General features: G+C 41.1%; 1 pseudogene; it reads right to left on the bottom strand.

Moving 5' to 3' along the window:
- Positions 1-5452: 5452 nt before the first annotated feature.
- Positions 5453-8082, bottom strand: LOC125206554 (annotated as a pseudogene).
- Between the last annotated feature and the right edge of the window lie 989 nt (positions 8083-9071).

Below are 9071 nucleotides of genomic sequence, written 5' to 3'. Positions count from 1 at the left end.
TGTGTGTGCAGTGTGTGTGCAGTGTGTGTGCGCTGTGTGTGTAAATGTGTGCAGTGTGTGTGTGTGAATCTGTGTGAGTAAGTAAGAATGTGTGCAGTGTGTGAGAATGTGTGCAGTGTGTGTGCACTGTGTGTTCTAAAATCTCCCCACTTAAAGATCATGGCCAATCCAACAGCTTGGGAAACTTAGACTGTTAAAGCTTCTCCCTTCACATTCTTTGAATTCTAGTACAATTTGCTTCCTCTTCGCATTTGGGACCAATGCTCCCTGCCAATTAAGTAGAACGTGTGCATACGACACACATGGGAAAACTCTTCCTTTATAACAAAAGCACAAATAAACAATGAATGTGTAGTGTTATGCAAGTGGAATACATAAACACAGCATGTTAACGAACTTGGAAATCTATGTTGGGAAAATAAGAAGCATTGAAGAAACGTTGGAAAAAGGGTGAAGCATGGAAGAAGATTTGAGTCCCCAAATTAGATAATTAATCATGTCTTATTCCAATGAATGTCTTGTTCCAAGAATGTATTTATTGTAGTATTTCAAAGGTCTCCAACATCCCTATAAATACATGGATGTTGGATACCATTTTATCAACTCATGCAATACAATCAATAGCTTTCTAATATTCTCTTCTTCTCAAATATGTCGACTGAACCATTTAACATGGTATCAGAGTGGGTTTGGACTCAGATAAGATATCATCATCGTCCTTGATACCTTTCTCGGCCCTTTCCCGTTTTTCCTTTATTTTTTCTTTTTCCGCAATACCTGTAAGAAGCAAGCCAAATGTCAGAAGACAACATAATAACCGAAACCTCAGATACATCCATGGCAGACGAATTTGCCCGGCAGTTTGCCAATTTTATGCGCAATAGTTTTGCGACAAATCAATCAAAACCACCAGAAACCGCTGCCGTGTCTTACAGAATTGACACGCAGCCCCTCCACATCGGTGGTAACAAGCTGAATGGAGAAAATTACTCTCTTTGGTCCGTGCTCATGAAGACAGCAATAAGCGGTCGGGGTATGGTCTCTCACGTTACCGGAGTGCCTCCTTCCCCACCGCGAACCAATCCAACCTTCATACAGTGGCAACAAGCTGACCACTGTGTGTTCACGTGGTTGATACAGAACATCGAGCCTCGACTGGTTAGTCGTATCTCACAACATCCAACAGCTAAGCATATCTGGGATGCTTTGGCTGTTACATATGGAAGCGGAGGAGATAAAATCCAGGTGTATGACCTCCAATTCAAGGCAACCACACTGAGGCAGGGAAGCAAAACATTAGACGAGATATGGGGCATGCTTACTGAATTATGGATTGCGATAGATCAGAAACAGAGAAATCCAATGATATATCCAGAAGATATGGAGATTCACGACAAGTTCATACAAGATCAGAGATTATGCCAGTTCGTGTATGCGATTGATAGCAAATACGAGACAACCAAGAGAGAAATATTGAAAATGGACCCATTTCCCTCGGTTGATTACGCGTATAATCTGGTGCAACAAGAGGACCGGGGCGGCTAATTTTGTCGCCGGAGGGAGTGGGAGCATAATTGGAGATTGGAGTGAAGAATTGGAGAATGGGGGAGGAGCGGCGACGTTCTTAGGTTCAGGTACATTAGGTTTTGGGGGTTCTTTAATTAGAGACCCCCAAACCTTTCAAAAAACACAAAAATAACCCCCACCAACATCACCAACCTCATTTCAGCCCCACAAATTTCGAAAATCCCACAAATACCCCAATTTTGTGTCATAATCAATTTCAGCCTCTTGAAAAACACGGATTTGCGTGCATAGTGTCTAGTGATCAAGAAAAAAATGACCGATGGATATTTGACTGTGGGGCAACCGATACAATAACATATGATGCCGCAGATCTCATCGAACTTCATAAACCTCATAAATCCCATATTCAGACTGCGAATGGGGAATTTACAGTTGTTGAGGGGGCCGGGACTGTTAACATATCACCTACTCTGCAATTGTCAAATTGTCTCTATATTCCTTCGATGTCTCATAAGTTATTGTCCATTAGTCACGTCACAAAGGAGTTAAATTGTACGTTACTAATGCAGCCACAATTTTGTCTGTTGCAGGATATCCGAACCGGGGAGATAATTGGGCGTGGCACTGAACGTGATGGACTTTACTATGTGGATGAGATAGCTCAAAAAGGAACTGCCATGCTAACTCACGGGTCGGCAGATCGGAAAGCTTGGCTTTGGCATCGACGCTTGGGTCATCCCTCTATCGGTTACTTAAAACTGTTATTTCCTAGTATTATTCCCAAGCATGATATGTACTGTGAAACTTGTTTTCTATCCAAAAGTCACCGAAACTCTTATCCTTTAAACAGTACTCGTGTTGAAACCTTATTCTCTTTAGTACATTCTGATGTTTGGGGTCCCGCACCAGTAATTGGGGGACAAGGTTTTCGATACTGTTTAGTTTTTGTTGATGATTGTACTCGCATGACCTGGGTATATTTTATGAAGCATAAATCTGAAGTTTTCTCACACTTTACTCATTTTTACCACCTTATCCAAACTCAGTTCCAAAAAACTATTCAGATACTTCGGTCAGATAACGGGGGGGAATTCGTTAATTCTAGTATGAAGCAATTCTTTCAAGAAAAAGGTCTTATACACCAAACCACTTGTGCTTATACTCCTGAACAAAACGGCGTTGCCGAAAGGAAAAACCGATCTCTCCTCGAAATGACCCGTTCGATGCTCATAGAATCCCAAGCCCCAAACCATTTCTGGCCAGAAGCCATTGCCACCTCAGCCTACCTTTTGAACCGACTACCTACAAGTATTCTCAAACACAAAACCCCACTGCAAATCTTTTCCACCCTCACAAAAATTCCCCCGCCCTTGACACTTGAACCTCGCGTCTTCGGGTGCTCTGTTTTTGTCCATATCCCTAAACACGAAAGAACTAAGTTATCTCCATGTGCTATTAAATGCGTTTTTGTAGGATATGGGGTAAATCAAAAGGGATATAGGTGTTTTGATCCAAAGTCGAACCGTATGTTTGTTACTATGAACTGCAACTTCCTTGAAACAGAGTATTTTTTCACCCACCTTAGCGGTCAGGGGGAGAGTAATATTAGAAATAACAATGTTATAGACCCGCTAAGTTGGATGACAATGCCAATGCCAACGCCAAGCAATCCTGAGCCAGACCTAACAGAGAAAGCAGCAAGCAATTCCGCTGAGCAAGTCACTGATGTGGTAGAGTCTATCGCAGAAGGTGACATCGTTCCAACTATCTCTCCATTGAGGTTATCCAATGTAAGTACTCTTGTGGATACAGATAATTGTTTGGCTAACACTGTGAATACAGAAGAGATTGAAAATTCAACCGAGTCAACAGATGGTGGAAATGAGGGAAACGAGGTCGAAGGAATTGATCATGACAATGGGAGATACATACTCCCACCAAGGCCTAACAGAGGAGTTCCGCCCAAAAGATACACACCAGAAAAAGTTGACAGGAAAAAGCGCTACTCTATTGTTAACCTAGCGAAAGGCCATCTATCAGAAATGGCTCGGGCTTTCGAGAATGCACTATATGAGGAAGAAGAAATACCACAGACATGGGAAGAAGCTATGAAACACAAAAATTGGAGGGAAGCAATGAAGAAAGAAATTGATGCACTGATTCGAAACTGTACTTGGGAAAAATGTGTTTTGCCAGGAGGAAAACGACCAGTAGGCTGTCGATGGGTTTTCACTATCAAGAGAAGACCTGATGGCTCAATAGAAAGGTACAAGGCACGGCTGGTTGCGAAAGGCTACACTCAGACGTATGGAGTGGACTACTCGGAGACCTTCTCTCCAGTTGCCAAGATGGACACTGTTCGGGTATTACTCTCCATTGCTGCTAATAAGGATTGGCCATTGCATCAGTTCGATGTAACGAATGCATTCCTTCATGGTGAATTGAAGAAGGAAGAGGAAGTTTATATGGAGGCACCTCCAGGCTTTGCAGCAAATTTCAAGGTTGGAGAAGGGTGTCGATTGAGAAAGACCTTGTATGGATTGAAGCAATCCCCAAGGGTGTGGTTTGGAAAGTTTGCCGGGGCAATGATGAAATATGGATATACACAGAGTAATTCAGACCATACTCTATTTTTCAAGAAGCGAGGTGACAAGATCACGTGTCTAATCATATACGTTGATGATATGATTATTTCAGGAGACGATCTAGAAGAGATTGAGAACTTAAAGAAAAATCTATTTCATGAATTTGAGATGAAGAACTTGGGTGATCTCAAGTATTTTCTTGGAATTGAAGTGCTGAGGTCAACTAAAGGAATTTTTCTGCGACAAAGAAAGTACATTTTGGATATTCTAGCAGAAACTGGCCTACTGGAATGTAAACCAGCAAGCACTCCTATGGCAGTCAACCATGGATTGCAAATCAAAGAAAAAGCGGAGTTAACCGATCGTAGTCGGTATCAGCGACTAGTCGGAAAACTTATATATCTTTCGCACACTAGGCCAGATATTGCCTATGCCGTGGGAATTGTCAGTCAATTCATGCATAAGCCGCAGACGGACCACATGGAGGCAGCACTTAGGATCTGTCGGTATTTGAAAGGAACTTTGGGGCATGGAGTGTTGTTCTCGAAGAATGGACATCTTGAAATTCATGGATACACAGATGCTGACTGGGCAGGAAATCCAAATGATAGAAAATCCACAGCAGGCTACTTTACCTTTGTTGGAGGTAACCTGGTAACATGGAAGAGCAAGAAACAAAAGGTGGTGGCTCTTTCGAGTGCTGAAGCAGAATTTCGTGGGATCAAGAGTGGGTTGACCGAGATATTATGGCTAAGAAGGTTGATGACAGAAATCAATTTCTCACCGAGCAAATGCCAGTTGTATTGCGATAACAAAGCAGCTATAAGCATCTCACAAAACCCAGTTCAACATGATCGAACTAAGCATGTGGAGGTGGACAGACACTTCATCAAAGAAAATATTGAAAATGGTATTGTTGAGCTTCCCTTTGTTCGTTCAGAAGATCAGCTTGCCGACATTTTGACTAAGGCAGTTGACTCAAGAAGTTTTGAAGAAGTTCTTTCCAAATTGAGCATTGGAGATCCCACTACTCAATTTGAGGGGGAGTGTTGGGAAAAGAAGAAATATTGATGAAGAGTTAAGTCCCAAGATTAGATAATTAATCATGCCTTGTTCCAATAATTGTCTTGTTCCAAGAATACATTTATTGTAGTATCTCAAGAGTCCCCAACATCCCTATAAATACATGGATGTTGGGTACTATTTCATTATCAAATACAATACATACAATACAATCAATAGCTTTCCAATACTCTCTTCTTCTCAAATATGTCGACTGATCCATTTAACAATCTATATACACTACTTTATATGACCACAAGCAAGAAAAATACCCGGTAATTTCGGTATGTAGATGCTGAATTCCTTTGGAACAAAGCATATGAGAATTTCACCAATAGTCTCCACAATTACATTCACCACCCTCAATGTGGTGAAAACGATTACTATCACGTAAGATGATCGATCTTCCCGTGATCTTCGATATGAGTTTCATAACAATGTGGCAGTCCTCACAGCTGCGTAAGTTCTTGAAAATACGAACAGGCCTTCCACTTGGTGTCTTCATAATCCCATAAGCAACAGCTTACGTTTCACTATGTTATTTGATTGAATGATGCTTTTCTTCTTCTTCCACATTATACGGCACCAATTTAGTAAACGAAACATATCCATTTTCTTTCATTCTAACATACAACTCTTCCAAGAAAGAGCATATGCTTTCACTCTCAGAATGAGTGAAGTCTCCAGCAGAAAATTTGTGAGTATTGTTTGACACTTCAACGCAGCTATATCCAATCGTTTTTATAACACCCGAATACCTCATTTTTAACCGAATCCTCTCGGCATCTTCCCATCGACCTGAAGAAACATACAAATTAGCATGAAGAACATAAACTGAAGAGTTCCATGGATCAATTAATAACAGCATCTCAGCAGCTTTTGTCCCCCAATTTTATAGTTCTATGTCTCTTGCTAGCACCAAGGAGAGATCTCCATATATTCACATGTGGCTCAAAAGGCATGCTTTTTATTAGGTCATAAGCTTCGTCTAGGCGCCCAGCTCGCCCTAGAAGATCAATCAAACAGGAATAGTGCATTAGATCTGCCACTATGCCGTGATCTTCGGTCATGGAATAGAAGTAATGTTTTCCTTTTTCTACAAAGCCACAATGACTACAAGCCATTAAAACGCCAACCTAAACCAAACTGAGTAAATAATTTCGATCAACCCAAGTATTTAGAAAACGAAAAAAACAATATAATTAAAATTTACCATAGTAATGTCATTAGGTTTTATAGACGCTAGTTTCATTGACTCAAAAAGTTGGAGAGCTTCTTGTCCTAAGCCATGTCTTGCATAACCAACGATGAGTGTAGTCCATGATATCACATTCTTATCCTCAATTTTCTCGAAAATCTCATATGCCTCATTGATGCTTCCACACTTACAATATATGGAAACAAGAGCGTTTTCCACATTGCAGTTAGCGAATTCTCCCTGAACAACATGCCCGTGAATTTGCTTACCAAGCTCAAAAGCAACAATATCCGCTCACGCGCTTATAACACTAGCAAATGTAAATGCACTTAACATTTCCCGATCTTTCACCACCTCAGTAAACATAAGCCATGCTTCTTCATAATCTCCATTTTGATTATACCCAGCTATTATAGAGGACCACGCGATACAGTCTCTATGTGGCACTTAACATTGCCATACTATTAATATTCCTTTTAATTAGTTTATGAAATTGCAGAATGTTTTTGGAAATGGGCTGTACACAGCTAGTTTTGCTAGCCATGTGACATGATCCTTTTTGGATGTGCATCTTTCTTGATACTATTGTTTGGATATTTGTCCCTTAATTATTAGTGTAACTAAAACCTCACTCACTGTCGCTCTCTTGATGCCATTGGAGCATAGAGTAGCGGTCGAGGACCAATGCTCAATCGAGTGTCTGACCAACGAGAATTGCACAACCGAGTATTTAGCATTGAACGCTCGATTGTGTTTGTTGAGCATCAATGCTCGACAAAGCGTTTGCTTGGTACTTGAAAAGCACAGTGCTCAATTTGTTCGATGTTGAGCATTGTGTGCTCAAGCAATTAAGCATTGCACAGTTGATCAATGAGCGAAAGCAACGATAGTGGTGAGTCATAGCGGTTTATGGTGGTTGTGGTGGTACCGTGGTAGTGTCTTTAGCTTGTTGTTGAGTCGATGATGCTGCGAAGAGTGCGGTGCACGGTGGTGGATTGATGGATCCATTTGCAATGGTTGTGGTGGTGTGTTTGTAGCTCAGTGAGTATATAGAGAGCTCTGCTGCCTGAAGAATACATCTCAGTTAATTTTTATATATGTTGAGTTTCATATTTGGTGTGAGTGAAATAAGTGGGCAATATAAGGTGGTCTGTATCAATGCTAGCGCTAGATCCTACTCTCATCGTATATACACCCTTAACACATGAACATGGAGGTGCATTGAAGCCGTTCCTGCTTCCGGATTCAGAGTCTACTTAGATGGACACATTGTATGCAATGGCAATCTCCATTGGACTTTACATGATTTGATTCAATCCTTACATATTTTTGGTTTTGATGTTGAAATAGATTCTTTTAGCATCTTTTATGCTCCGGACCTCTTCAACTGTGGATGATGTGGAGTTGAATGCTTTGAGCGATTGTCTGTGTTACACATGGAACACAGACATGGAAAGATGAAATTGTCATCGAGTGATTGATGAAAGAATACCAAGTTGAGGAATCTCGGACCATAAATAAAAGTTGAGTACTGAGCATTTTGATTTGTAATGTCTTTTGGATGAAATGTCTGTTTATCCTATCAAACATTTCTAAGATCGTGACGTTTTGATGTTGGTAGACGAGCGACTCACCTACACTCTGACAAGACAAGAACAAATCGAAAAGTCGGGATATTTAAGGATCCTTTTGCGATGCATTACCTGACATTCGTCAAGATTTTCACTCCTAGCCTTTTGTCACCCAAGAGCTTCGGAATCGCTAATGGGATTTCGGCAATGTTGTTTGTTGTCTCCCCTTGAGATCATCGGTAGAAGGGTTTATCGACTCTCACGAGTGGTCTATGTATGTGAGACGTCGAGTCACTTCTATGTAATATTTTTGTGTGATGTTTGTTCTTGGTACATGAAGTCCAATCATTGGCGAAACTCATAAGATCTGTAAAATAAAAAGGTATGATTCTACTTAAAAAAAATACAAAAAGTAAAAAAAAAAAAACGAAACAGCATAAAAACTGATGTAAAAAAGCCCTAATTCATATTCACACAGCGCCGCAGCTACTTCTTCTTCTACCGGATTCCTTTTATTGCCCGCTGGTGGAAAAGCCCTAATTTGCTCACACAGCGCCGCCGCTTAATTTGCTCACACCTTATATTGCCCGCTGCTCACACCTTATATTCCCCGCTGCTCACACCCATTCCTTTTCCACCATTAATGGAGACAAATTTCTTCACAAAACTACCATCAAAACTCACCACTAACATCCTCTCATGGCTCCCTCTCCGAAGCATCTCAATCAGCAAATGCGTCTGCAAGCCATGGCTCAATCTCCTTCAATCCGACCATTTCGTCAAATCCAAACTCAAAACCTAGATGCCGGATACGAACTCAACTCAGTGCGCAATTTTCGAATTCAATGACGAAGATGATGGGAGAGCCACGCTCTTCAGCTCTATCCTCTCACCGATTTCGACATCCCTCACGGAAACTCAGCAGCGATTTACCGTGCTCGTGAAACTAATGGTTTGCTTCTTCTATACTCATTGTTAGAGCGCCATGTTTACGTATGCAATCCAATCACTCGTGAATATATCGAGCTCTGCTGCCCCGTTGATTACATCTCGATTTTGAATTTCGGATTCGGTGTGAGCAAATTAAGCGGGCAATATAAGGTGTCTGTATTAATGTGGCCGGATCTG

Source organism: Salvia hispanica, chromosome 2 (assembly GCF_023119035.1).
Source record: "Salvia hispanica cultivar TCC Black 2014 chromosome 2, UniMelb_Shisp_WGS_1.0, whole genome shotgun sequence".
NCBI classification, from domain to species: domain Eukaryota; kingdom Viridiplantae; phylum Streptophyta; class Magnoliopsida; order Lamiales; family Lamiaceae; genus Salvia; species Salvia hispanica.
This window is presented reverse-complemented; position numbering and strand designations above follow the sequence as displayed.